Raw genomic sequence first — 14,992 nt, forward strand, 5'->3', positions numbered from 1 at the left:
CGAAGCAGTTAAAATCCCCAGACAAAAAAATGATGGGATAGAAAAGCAGAGCCATATTTTTCATATTGAAATTTATAACCAAACTTTTATACAAAACACAAACCATTTCATAACTATTCACATCAAAATGGAAATCTCAAAAGAAGATAGGATCTCAATCCATCCAGGCCGTACTCAAGACCCCTCTCGGGACTATCTTCTTCTTCCAAAATTCTTCTCCTCAGGTTTTACCTCCGAGTTCTCCTTCCTAGACTCCTCCTCCTCAGCTCCTCATCGGGGTCCTGAAATGTTTTCCCCAAACTGGGATGAGACTACGTCTCAGCGAGTTCTACCCCACTAAGCCCGATTAGTAAACCATTATACTATAAGCTGCCTAAACACACACATGTCAGAAGACGTACCTTGGCATCAGATTCCACATGCATATTAGTACATATCAAATAGGCACCCAAGCAATCACATCACAGATCGAAGCATCGATATCGACCTAGTCGATTACACGCCAACAAGACCAATCACGGTCATTCTCATTCAATTAATCAATTCACAACATCCAATCAAGGCAAAGATCAATCGACTTAGTTGATTACATCTCAGTCGGACCATTTCTAGGTCATTAACTCCATCCCATAAAACCTCCAATAATACACTTAGTCACAGAGCTCCATTAATTCTCTCGGGTGTCGCTTTCGCCAAGGTGACATAAGTAACAAACAGTCTACGTGCGTTCTTTAAGACGCCGTTTTCGCACAGTGATATTCCTCATCACCGAACCACGCCCGTCATAGGTCACAAATCACTGACAGTCTACGTGCGTTCTTTAAGGCGCCGTTTTCGCACAATGATGTCCTTCATCACCGAACCACGCCTGTCACGATTCATAGGTAGTCTACGTGCATCCTTTAAGGCACCGTTTTCGCACAGTGATATCCTTAATCACCGAACCACGCCTACCATAAGTCATAGACAGTCTACATGCGTTCTTTAAGGCGCCGTTTTCGCACAATGATGTACTTTATCACCGAACCACGCCTGTCTATACTTCGTACTTGATCGGTCTTAGCCAATAGAATTCTCAGTTAGCTCTCATCGCTCTCTCCACTTACAGCTCAACAAGGCATTACAATAGCTAACTAGCCATACTCGGCCATCTACCAATCAATAATTCAATTTCACTCAATTTCAATCAATTTAGGGTAAATCCCTAAAATATCACAATTTATTTAATTTCATACAACGTAGAGCTCAAATAAATAAACGGACTGTGCCACGACAATCAGCACGAGATTTCGGTCGTTGGCCATCAAAATCTTAATTTCCGAAAAATAATTAATTAATTAATTAATTTCGAAAATTAATTAATAATTATTAAAAATTCAATTTAGCACAAAATAAACCCAATTAAATAAACGGACTTCACCACAGTCATCATCAGCATAATATTCCGGTCATTTACCATCTCAATTGAATTTTCGGAAAATAAATAATTAATTAATTAATTTCGAAAATTAAATAATTAATATTAAAACTTCGATTCAGCTCAAAATAAATCCCGATTAAATAAACGGACTTCACCACGGTCATCAGCATAATATTCTGGTCTCGGGCCATCCCAGTTGAATTTTCGAAAAATAATTAATTAATTAATTAATTAATTAATTTAATTCCGAAAATTAATATTTAAATACCAAAAATTCCACTTAGGCCGGAAAAGCCTAATTGGAGCCCACTAAGGGTCGGGAAAAATCCCGAGACACTTCCAATAAATAGTAGACCACGTCTACTTGCTAATTACACAATCAATTTGGCTAATTCGCATCACAATTGACTAATAAATGCTAATCCATACTAATCTAACCACCTAAACCTAATTAATTAAAACTAAACCAACCTTAAGCATAATTAGCCAACTAATCAGAGATTAGTGAGATTACTCTCCAAATCGCGCGCAAATCGGATCAATCCGACGGGGATGGCGCGAGGAACGATTCTTCCCAAAGCACGGCTCGGGTTCGGTGCCCGAAAACGGCTCAAAAGTGGGCCTAAAGCCGCTAGAAACCCATTTTGTGGGTTGCTGGTCGGGGCTGGTCGGGGCTGCTCCGGCGGCCAAAACGGCGAGGGAAGGCCAGCGGAGGGTGAGGGGGACGCCGAAGAGGTCCAGCGGTGCTGGGCGGTGGCCGGAGCTGGCCGGACAGGTGGAACGGGGCGGGTCGCGGCTGGATCGCGGGGGAGCACGCCCGGCGCGAGGGACGAGTGGTGGGATGCGAGGGTAGCGTGTGGGCGTGCGGTGCGGCGGCGGGACGGGCGGCGACGGTTGGCGGCGATGATCCTCGACGAGCTGCTGTCTCTGATTTCTGCTTCTGGTTTTGGTTTCGCTTGTTCAAACGCACGGGGAGGAAGAAGGAGAAGAAGAAAGAGAGAGAGAGAGAGAGAGAGAGGATAGGTATTGACCGGTCAAAAGGGAAGAGAGAGATAGGAATCGGTAGGGGGGGCTGTCCACACAGGAGAAAAGGGAGAGGGAAGAGATGATAGAGAGAGAAAAGAGAGAAAAGAAGAGAGAGGGAGAGAGAGAGAAAATCAAATAAAAATAACACTTATTCTTATTTTCTTTTCTTTTCTCTTTCCCTTTTCATTTCCTTTCGGGCTTCAATTTTTCTTCCGATAATTTCTTTATTGAAATTTCGGACTTGTCAACAATTTGACGGACAATGAGATAGGATCCTAAAAATAAGAATTATGACGCGCTTAAAATTCGATTTCCGAAATCGAGTTCAATTTCGTGGTTAAAAATCGATCAAACGTGATTTTAGCCCAATTCAACCAATTAGGTAACTTTTAGGGATTTTACAGCTGATACATCCCTTAACGGCTTTACCCAATAGGTTAGTTAACTTGTGAGTGATCAGCTCAGAGAAAAAGGGCCATAGGCACGTCGATGAAATGCCCATTTCACTTTATCGAAACGGGGTTGAATTTCAGGATGTCACATAAATGGTGGACAATGATGCCAAAGCGATAGTGATTGGAGATGGGACGATGAAAAATCGAGAGCTATGCCGAAGGAAAAATGCAAGGGCCAAGTATGAGCAAAGGCGAGAAGAAGAAGAAAGTTAATGTGGGTAGATAATTCGTGAAATTGTTGAATCGAGGGAAGATGTCAATGGCTTGAAGAAAGAGCTAGCAAACTTTGCTGATTTACTACAAACCACTAGAAATAATTTTGGGTTTCAATAAATTAGAAACGCTTATGAGAAAGTTAATGTGGGTAGATAATTCGTGAAATTATTTTCTTTTTTTTTTGTCGAAAATAGGACTTTCATTTCATTCTGGAAAACGAGAATTACATGGAAATGACAAGTTGAAATCGGAGTATAAAATATTCCAAAGGAGTTGCGGGGGTTCACACTTCCAAGTTGAGGGGAGGGTTTTTAGGCGGAAAGCTTTTGCTATCCAATCTACAGCGTAATTTGCATTTCTCGAACAATAAACTACCCTTACATGAGGCATTTGGGCCAATATATGTCGGCATTCTTGGACCAAATCTTTCACAGTCCATGGGTCATCTATCTGTCCCAATAGTGTATCCACAACCGTGCGGCAGTCAGTTTCACGAAGTAAAGTCTTCTTCGGTTCGTGTACTTTCCCCTCGTGCGTCTCCTCCCTCTGTTTCAGCAGTCGCAAGCCATGGAGCATCGCTAGGGTTTCTACCTGCACTGGTGAAGCAGCATGGACGTCTTTGGCGAAGCCCTCGACAATTACGCCCATGGAATCGCACAAAATACCAGCAATCGAGCTCAGAGGTTCTCCTTCTGCCCACGAACAGTCAACATTCAGCTTCAAATCTCTGCCTTCCGGTGTTGTCCAGTTCGTAGGTGAGTTCGGTGTTGTTTCTTTTTTGTTTCTGTTGCACTGATTCCACCTTTTGAAGCTTCGATTTTGTGCTAGGGCAATCTCGATGATGGCCTTTGGTTGTGGCATTTTGGCTCGGAAGATGTAGTTGTTTCGGTGCTTCCAGATATGCCAGAGCACCTCCGCCACTAACCCTATGTTCGGTGAGTGTTTCTTTGCTTCAAAAAATTCCGCCAACCACTTGTCCATTCTAGTTACCGAGTGTATACTGGTGCTGAGATTTAAGTTTGATCTGACCATACACTAGCGATTTTTTTGCAGAAGAAAAATACATGCTCGACTGTCTCAGAGCATTTAGAGCAGAGCAAACATAGTGGATTAGGTAAGATACTTCTATGATAGAGTTTCTCTTTAGTTGGGGTAGCATCCTGACATAGACTCCACAAAAATACCTTTAATTTGGGGGGAATTGATAGGCGCCATAGTCTTGTCCATAGGGTTCGGGGTGGCTGGTATGATGTTGATGCTCTGTTTCTGGCTTACTGAATGGTGTTGTCATACACACTATTATAGCCACTTTTGACTGTGTAACTCCCTTTGTTGTTTCCTGTCCAAATCAACTGATCTGTTTCAGACTACACGGTGATAGGTATTGACAGGATATTATTAATAATTCTTCTTTCGAAAAGTTGTTGCAATAACGGTTCCTTTCACTCCCTTTTTTCCTCATCAATTAATTCCGTCACCATTTTAGGATCTTCTTTATTCACGGGGCCTCCTAGCACACCCTGTCATAACCAGGGATCTTGTTGGATATTAATGGATTTCTCATCGCCTACGATCCATCGTATTCCTGGTTCAATGGCATCCCGTCCCATGAGGATACTTTGCCATCCCCAAGATGGTCTTTGGCCTCTTTTTGCTTTCCATAAGTTTCCATTAGGGAAGTAGATACCTCTCCGGATATGTCCTTATAATGCTAAGGGTGATTGAGATAGTCGCTACGCTTGCTTTCCCAACAATGCTTTGTTTAAGGTGATTAAATCTTCAAAACCTAAACATCCCCTGTCTTTTCTGGACTTTAAAACCTCCCATTTCTTCCAATGCATGCTTTTCTTAACTTCGTTTTACTTCCACTAGAATGCTGCAATTCTTTGTTCAATAGCTTGACAGATCGAGATAGGTATCTTGAAGATGGACATTGCATATTGTGGCAATGCTTGCACAACAGTTTTAATCAAGATTTCTTTCCTAGCTTTAGACAGAAATTTCTCTTTCCATCCCTCTAGCTTCATGTTTACTCTTGCTAGAACCCATGCAAACATTAGTTTGACCCCAATCGGATGGTATCCTTAGGTATTTCCCAATCTTTTCAATGCTTGGCACTCACATTTCTTGGGCCATGTTCTCCTTCAAAGCTAGTGGACAGCCATTACTAAAGAAAATGTTTGACTTGTTTAGATTAATTGCTTGCCCCGTTGCATAGCAATATTGATTTAAGACAGCCGCCAAACTTTGACATTCTCTAATCATCCCATCCATGAAAAAGATGGCATCATCGGTGAATAGCAAGTGAGAAAGAGTTGGGCAATTTATGTTCAGCTTGATCCCTTAAATACTTCCATCCTCTATTGCTTTGTGCATCATCCAAGAAAGAACATTGGCTGTCAATATAAATAGATAGAATGATGATGGGTCTCCTTGTCTAATCCCCATGTTGGTGAGAAATACTCCATTAACTCTTCATTAACTTTCACATTAAACGCGACCGTTCACACATTGCATGATTAAATGTACCCACTAGTCTCAAAATCCCATCTGCAACATACTCATTTGAAGAAAGTCACATTCCACTCTATCATATGCCTTCTGCATGTCTAGTTTCAATATTGCTTGGAATTTCTTTTTCCTCTTCTTTATCCTCAGTTGATGTAACACTTCTTGAACAATTAGGATATTGTCTTGTATTTGTCGACCTTGAACAAAGGCACTTTGTTCATGTTCTATAATATGTGGAAGCCACGGCTTTAATCTGTTTGCTAAAACTTTTAATATGATTTTGTAGCTGGAGTTGCATAAACCGATTGGTCTGAATTGGCTTATGCTTTCTAGATTTTTAACTTTCGGTATAAGTGCAATGTGTGTTCTGTTGAGGATGGGGTCAAGGCTCCCTGAATCAAAAAAATTATGGACTAATAGCATCACATCCCTTTGTATATCTTCCCAGAAATGCTGGTAAAATTGTCCAATTAGGCCATTTGATCTTGGAGCCTTTAGTGTGCCTAACTGGAATACCGCTTCTTTCACTTCCTCCATTGAAATGGCAGCCATTAAACTTTCATTCATCTCCGCCGTCACTACTTTTTTGCATTGATTTAGTATGGGTTGGAAATTTCTGGAGCCCACCGAGTCATAGAGAGTTCGGTAATAGCCTACATTGTGTTGTTTGAGTACCTTGGGGTCCTTGCTCCAATTCTGGTCATCAATCTTTAGCACTATAATTTTGTTTCGTTGCCTCCTTTGGACATTTGTGGCATGGAAATATTTAGTATTTTTATCCCCCCATTGAAGCCAATTAATTCGAGATCTTAATCCCCAATACATTTCTTCCTGTCGCCATAGTTGATCGATGCTTTCTTTTATCTGCTGCATTTCTTCTTTGCTGGATTCTCTGTTTTTGCTATTTGTGATGTCCGTTAGTCACCTTTTGAGTCCCTTAATCTAATATGCTACATTAGAGAACTTCTGTTTACTCAAACTTGCTAAATCCTCCCTGACTTGGTGAATTTTCTGTGAAAAGCTACTATGGTCTGCAGCCCAATTGTCCATAATGACAATCATGCACTCTTTTTCTTTTAGCCAATATGCTTCGAATCTAAATTCTCTCTTCCTTTTGCCATGAACATGATGTAATGAGAGTAGAATGGGGCTATGATCCGATCCCACCGCTGGTAACGCCATAACTTCAACATTTGGAAAGGTAACTCACTATTCCATGTACATACAGCTCTATCTAAGCACTTTTTCACATGTTCTTCTCATTCTCTATTGTTGGTCCACGTGCACATGCATCCTTTACTATCCATGTCCATTAAAGAGCAATCATTTAGCATGTCCCGAAAGGCTGCAATGTGGTGGTAGTCTGCTTCCCTTTTGCCTTCTTTCTCCCAATTATATTGTATGTCATTAAAGTCCCCTATACATATCCATGGAAATGAATTAGATGCATGAAAGCAGCGAAGTTGTTGCCATAATTGTAATCTCTCATGGAAATTTGTTGGTGCATGTAGGAACGTTATCCTTATAAGCTGTTCACTTGCAGGATCCTCACATTCCGTATCAATAAAATGATGTGAGCTGCATTTAACTTTCATTTGAAACTCATCTCTCCACATTTGTGCTAATCCACCAACAATTCCTATTGGTTGTACCAAGAAAGAATTGTGGTAATTAAGTCTCATTCTCGCCCTTTCCATCATTGTTTCCTTGTTTTTTGTTTCCATCAAGAACACCACGCTAGGCCTTTCAAGAGCCACCAAGGCTCTAAGCTCTGGAATGTCAAGGGGTTGCCCAACCCTTGACAGTTCCAACTCAAAATCTTCATTATGTCCCCGGTGGCTTATTAGGGCTAGCCACCAAAACCCATTCTTTCCATTCTTTCACCAGCTGAACAGGTGTCTCTAGTAACTCCATCTCATAGATTAATAACATACTCATCTTCAACCTTCTTCTGTTTTTTTGCTTTTAGAAGTTTGGAACCCTTCTTGTTACTTCCTTGCATTTCAAGTAGCCTGCATCAGTAGAATCTAGCAAGTATAGTGGTTGTTTCCCTTTCCCTGTTTTAACTGATAATTCCCCTCTATCTTCTTCTCTGTGCTCAGTTGATGATGGGTTTTCTGCCCTTGTTTTACTTTGAGTAGGGCCAGCAACTGTCTCAGGTTCTCTGCTACCAACAATCTAAAGAGTAGTTAATTGGATGGGGGTTTCAGGTACATACTCCTCTTCCTCTTGAGTAGAGATAATTTTTCCATAGAAAGCTTCCCAATGAGAACTCATTTCCCGTATCTCCGCTTTGAGCCAAGGCCCATATTTCCCTACCTTGTTTTCTGTCCATTTTGTTTTCTCATAAAGAATTTCTTCACAAAATGAGGCGTTGTGCCCTAGTCTTCCATAGGAATAGCAATAATGAGGGAGGCATTCATATTTAAACTACACCCATATCTGTTTTTCTCTGATCTTCACTAGAGCCCCTGTTTTTAGGGGTATCGATAATGGAAGTTCAACTTTTGCTTTCCTTGTTTTGTTTAGCATATTTCCTCTAGCTTCTAACTGAATTTCCTTCACTTTTCCCACTTTTCTAGCACCATCAGCATATACTTCTTTTAAAATCCATCCAGGAGGCAATCCAATAATATGGACCCAAAAATCATAGTGCAAGAAGTCATAATGGTGTTCCTGTATATCAGGTGAGCATTGCTTGAGGACCAGCAAGTTGCTTGCAAAAGACCATGTGCCAAATTTTATTACCCGTTCTTTGTTCGCTTCAGTTTCAAATACAAAAGAGAAGAAGCCAGGTTCTTTTTGGGAAATTTCCATTAATTCTACTTTCCATGCCTTTTTCATTGTGTTGCAAAAAGCATGAAAGTTGACATTCGGTTTCAATAGTAATTTACCAAAGAGAGTATGTTTGCATTCAATAATTTTATTCATTGGGGCTTCCTCCCTAACGGCAACCACGTCATCATCAGACCATAAATGCCCTAAACTCTTGCATAGAGCAGCAATACGAAGCTGGTTTTCCTCCTTACTGTCCATTCTACCTTGCTATTGCAGAATCAGAACTTGGTGGGGACATACCTGCTTTGTCTGTTTTCCTGGGTTTTGGTTAGAGGGAGCTCCGAGCAACAAGATGGAGGGGAGATCAGTCGCTTTGAAGGATGGAGCATTACGATTCTCCATTTATTAGTCTGTGACTGGGATTTCTGAAGAAACGAAGATGGAGTAGGAGCATCAAGTAGCTCTCCAGCAATCATGGGCTCTTTAGGGAAATTTTCGTGCTTTAGGGTTTGTATATGGGGTTTTGGGTGTTGTGTTTGTAATGGGTATTCTATTTTTGAGGGAGTGGACGGGGTGGGTTCTTCATTTTGGGAGAGATGGAGACTAGAATCATGGGTTTTTAGGGTTTGGTTTGGCTATCACCTTAGGGGATAGGGAAGAAACTCCATTGAAGGAGAGAAACCTCTACTAAACAAGAGAAATCATGTCGATTGGTGGTGACTTGGAGCGTGAAATTGTTGAATTGAGGGAAGATGTCAATGGCTTGAAGAAAGAGCTGGCAAACTTTGCTGATTTACTACAAACCACTAGAAATGATTTTGGGTTTTAATAAATTAGAAACGAGCAAAGACTATAAGCACTGAAATGTTATGACCCTCTCCAAGCCAACCTTGATCCCTCGTTTTTGTCCAAATCTCTGTCGACAACACAAGAGAGAAAGATCGGCTGAATGTTGTCTATTTTGGTATGTTTTGTTTTAGTGGTTAAAATGTTTAGGAGGTGTCCAGAAGTTTTCTTTTTTCTTTTGATCTTTGATGGCGTATGTTTTTTATGTTGAGTTGCTAGTTTTTTTTTTTTTTTTTTTTTTTTTTTTTTTTTTTGGTCAAAAAAACAGAGTATATTATTCAAGGTAGCAAAATAGAACAACCCTTGTCTAGGGCTTTAGAGCATACAAGGTCCAGAAATGATTGAGGGGGAAAAATAGCCCAATTTGGTGGAAGGCTTCGGTGCCCATGGGCTTTAGCGGCCCAATCAACTATGTGATTGGCCTCTCTTCTGCAATGCTGAATTCAAAGATTAGGGAAATAGGGGAGCAGCGCCACGCATTCAACAAACAAGGCTCAGCTTTCCCACAGCATCGAGCTAGGTTGATGCAAAGCATCCACAAGGATCAGACAGTCGGATTCTAGTAGTAGGTGTTCTTGTTACTTCCCTTTTTGCATCAAATATTTGAGAGTGAGGTTAAGCGCTGTACCTCTATCTGTAGTGCTGAAGAAGCTGTGATGCTACTGGTGGAACTGTCGATTAGCTTTTCAAAGTGATCATGACACACACATGCCACTGCACCTTCATTGCTTGCTATTGGATAAGCCCCATCGATGTTGATTTTCACAACTCCAGGCTCTGGTGGGCGCCACACCTGCTCGGGATTTGCTGGTTGCGACCTAGAACTCAACTGCATCCTGTCACAACAACGTGTGATCCTTGCATTTGCAAGGGCGACTTCCACCACCTGTGTTGGATCCGGGTGCAGCTGCCTGAAAACAAACTGATTTTGGGCCTTCCAAATCTACCACAAGATGGATGCAAGCATCTCCAAATCAAGTAAGAGATCTCTACTCTCGATCAGATCTGCAAGCCAGGCATCTATTTGATTTACACTATATGATGGAATCTTGATCTTAACATGTGGGTGTGACCAACTGCCTTTTTTTATCCATAGGCATAATAGAAAAATATGTTCTGTTATTTCTGGTAGTTGGGCTTGGCATAGTTGACATATTGGATCTGGAATGATTCGTCTGTGATATAGATTATCCTTTGTGGACAATGCATTGTGGCATAAGGACCACATGAATATCCGTAGTTTAAGGGCTGTCTTCATGGTCCAGAGCTTGTTCCACAATTTCTTTAGGGTTTGAAAGGATGAAGAGGCGTGGTTGTGAGTGGCATTGTTTTCTGTAGATCTAATATAGTGGTATCCATTCTCTACTGTATACATGCCATTTTGCATCCCTTTCCAAAAGAGTTGGTCAACCGTGGAGTGGGTTCGTAGCTAAAAGGTTAGAATTTTCTCAATGGTCTGATCATCAAAACTTTTGCAAAGTAGAGGAACATTCCATATATTTTGTTCCGGAGTAATAAAGTCCGCCACCTTCACAGGTTCTCCTCTAGGTGCAGGCCCGCCTATGATACCTTTGGATAGCCATTTATCTTCTTGAATTCTAATCTTTTGCCCATCACCGATTGACCATTGGAGTTGATTCAATATTGAATCCCTGCCAATCAGTATACTTTGTTAACCCTAGGATGGTCTAGCTCCTTTTTCAGCATGCCAAAATTCCTTAGAAAGGAAATATAAACCTTTGAAAATTCTGCTCCATAAGGAGGATGGGTGTTGGATTAGTCACCACGCCTATTTTCCCAGTAAAGCTTTGTTGAAAGTAAGGAGATCTCGAAAGCCAAGTCCCCCGGTGTCCTTTCTGCTTTTGAGTATGTCCCATTTCTTCCAATAAATGCTAGATTTGCTGCAATGATTTTGCCACTAGAATCTTGCAATTTTCTGCTCGAGGGACTTATAAATAGACACTGAAATTTTAAAAATAGACATGGCATACTGCAGAAGTGCTTGTACGACTGTCTTTATCAGTGTTTCCTTACCACCCTTAGAAATTATATGCTCTTTCCACCCTTCTAACTTGAATTTACTCTACCCAAAATCTAGGCAAACATCTCCTTTTTAGAGCCCCCTTAATCAGATGGTATACCTAAGTATTTTCCAGTTTTTGCAATCACAGGAACTTTGAATTATCTCGCTAAGTTTTCCTATAACTTAACAAGACAAGCTTTACTAAAGAAAATCTCTTATTTATTCCGGTTCACAGCTTGTCCCGTTGCGAAACAGTATTGATTTAGTACATTTGCTAAATTCTGGCATTCCTGGAGTTTCCCATCTAAGAAAAAGATAGCATCGTTTGAGAGAAACCGATGAGATAGGGTAGGACACCACCTATTTAATTTGATTCCTTTGATGTTTCCCATGTCCACAGCTTGTTTGATCAATGTAGATAAGACATTCGCCGCCAGAATGAATAAGTATGGAGATAGAGGATCCCCCTATTTGAGCCCTCTTGTTGGATAGGAGTAGTTAAGGGTTCACCATTAAATTTGACGCTAAGGGAGACCGTTGTAATGCATTGCATCACCCATTGTACCCAAATAGCATGGAATCCCATTTGGAGAAGGTAGTCTTCTAGGAAATCTGGTTCCACCCTATCATAGGCCTTTTGCATATCTAACTTCAGTACGGCCGGAAATGTCTTCTTTCTTTTCCTAATCTTGAGTTGATGGAGTACCTCTTGGACCACTAATATGTTGTCTTGGATTTTTCGGCCACTCACAAAAGCACATTGCTCCATTGATATCAACTCAGGTAACCATGGTTTCATAAGGTTGGCTAGCACCTTGGATATAATTTTGTAGACAAAGTTACATAGATTGATTGGACGATATTGATCAAGACTTTATGGGTGCGGTACTTTGGGAATCAGGGAAATAATTGTCTTGTTAAAATCTGATTACATCACTCCTAAGGTAAAGAACTCTTGCACTAAAAGGAATATGTCTTCCTGTAGACTATCCCAATGATGTTGGTAAAAAAGTTTGTTCAATCCATCAGACCCAGGAGCTTCAGTGGCCCCCAATTGGAAAGCTGCTCGTTGTACTTCCTCTCAAGTGATCGTGGCTATTAGGATAGTATTCATCTCCTCTGTTACCACTTGAGGACATTGTGCCAAGATAGGCCCATAGTCGTGATGTCCCACTGACTTATACAAATTTTTTAAGAATTCCATCGTCATCTTCTTCAGTCTCTTTTGGTCTAGTGGTGGCATGGAAAAACTTGGTGTTTTTGTCCCCCCATCGAAAATAGTTAATCCTTGATTGCATTGCATAATATTGTTCCTCCTATTGCCATAACTGTTGTATTTCCTCTTTTAGTCAAGTAACCTGCACTTTGTCATAAGGGCCATTAGGTTGATTCATATGACTTTGAATTTGCTATTTCACCTCATGAATTTGATGATGGCCCTGAGAGAATTTCGATCAACTCCAGCTAGCGAAAGTCGCAGAGACAGCCTTTAACTTTTTGGGTAGTGCTGAGGCAATCGCTTGTAAGGATGCCCAAGAAGCTGTAATGACCATGCAACACTCTTTATCTTGTAGCCAAAAAGCTTCTATGGTAAATGCTTTCTTTGTTCAAACTAGGATTACTTCAATGTTTAACAGTAGCAGGCTGTGGTCAAAACCCAGAGCAGGTAAGGCAAAAACTTCAGCTTCTGGGAAATTTAGGCGCTAATCCATAGTCCATAGCACCCGATCCAGCCTTTCTTTGATGAAATCATCTCCATCTCCATTATTGACCCACGTGAATGCACAACCCTTACTTTCCACATCCATCAGAGAGCAATCATTTAAAAATTCACAAAATGAGTGCATTCGATGTGGTTCTGCTAGCCGCTTACCAACTTTCTCCCAATGATAGATTATCTCATTAAAATCTTTAGTGCACACCCACGGTAAGGTGTTATAATGGCTAATTTGTCGCAGGTCTGCCCATAAGGTTTGTCTCTATTGATACACCGCTGGTGCATGAAGGCATGTGAGACGCATTGGTATGTCAAACTCCACATCTGTGCATATCATATCAATAAAACCCAAAATCTAACGGTCCACACTCAAAGAAACTCGATCATTCCATAACACCGCCAAGCCACCAGACAAGCCAATAGGGTTTTTAACATGACAACTTGGAAATTTCAACCTCTTCTGGAGCCGTTGAAGCATTGCTTCCCAATTTTTGGTTTCCATAAAAATATAAAAAAAAAAAAAAACTATGCCGGGCTTTTCTTGAGCCACGAAGGCCCTTAGTGCTTGAACTATTAGAGGATTGCCTAGACCCTGACAGTTGCAACTTACTAGCTTCATTTATCTATTGGTGACTTATTAGGGCTAGCCACCACAGCCCAACTTCCAGACTCCTCTACCTCAAGAATCGGTGTGTTCATAAGGTGAGTTTCATTTATCCCCTCTTGCATATGAGTGCGCAGTTCATAAGGGTTATACCTTTTAGCTTTCTTGATAGGCCTAGCCTTAGTATTCAGACATGTGCTCTTCAGTTTCTTTGTTTTTGTTAAACCTTTTGCTAAGTCCCTATTAGCTCAGTGGTTTGATGGTGTTTAAATGATATGCTAACTAAGTATAACCTCTAACTAGTTGGATTGTCAATGGAGCTTGGACCTTTTCTTTCATACTTCTTTTCAATTATAACAAAAAAATGGGAGAATGTTTGATTTGCAATTTTGATATGCAATGCAGAGAAATAACAACTTGATATAGTTTGATATTTGATACAATTCAACTCACATTTTAGATAGTTGGGATATTTAAGACTTGTATACTTGGAATATGACCATCAAATCAGCGGAACATTCAATTGGCAGAAAATACTATTCATCTTGGTTAGTGCCTTCTACACTCTACTTCTATCCATGACTTAACCTGTTCAAAGAGTTATTCTTCTACAGAAGCCCATGTTTAGCGCTAATAACATTGCTTCCATTTGTCTCTTACTTTAAATGGCTATATCAAATTATGGAGACAATCTCAATTGTTTATCGTATTAAATTTCTTATTAATTAAGCGAGGAATGGAATATCTACCTTATTTGCAATATCCACCTTTTCAATCAATCCAATTACTTTTTGTAGCCAAAAATACAGAGCAAATGCTAAAACTTGACACGAGAGACACTTCAGTATCAAAAGTTACAAAAAGTATATATAAGTGTCACTTTCTTTGAAAAATGAGATATTTAAGTGACAATTCTGGCAAAGGGTGCTAGAAATCCTACGCGACATTTTTTTAATAATATAACTTGTTTACGTGGCTTGCCAAAGAGCTGAGTCAGCAAAAAGACCCAAAACAACACTGTTTTGGGTTGTATTTAAATTTAATATAAATATTAATTAAATCAAATTTAAAACTTAAAAAAAAAAAAGTTGCAGAAAGCGTTAGGCGAGGATTGTGCAAGCCCTCGCCGCCACCTCCCCACCATTGCTAGCCCTTCCCGATGACAGTGGAGATAGCCCTCACCCAATGCCTTTTGCAACTTCTTTTTTTTTTTTAATTTAATTTAGTTAATATTTATATTAAAATTCAAATCCAAGGCAAAACAATATCATTTAGCTATATCAGCATGCAAAACGACAACGTTTTCGCTTTACTAGCCACATCAATGTGCAAAACAATGTCGTTTGTACTTCTTATCGAAAAAATGCCACATCAGTATTTTGGCTGGATTTTCTAG

This window comes from Eucalyptus grandis, chromosome 4 (assembly GCF_016545825.1).
Source record: "Eucalyptus grandis isolate ANBG69807.140 chromosome 4, ASM1654582v1, whole genome shotgun sequence".
In the NCBI taxonomy this organism is placed as follows: Eukaryota; Viridiplantae; Streptophyta; class Magnoliopsida; order Myrtales; family Myrtaceae; genus Eucalyptus; species Eucalyptus grandis.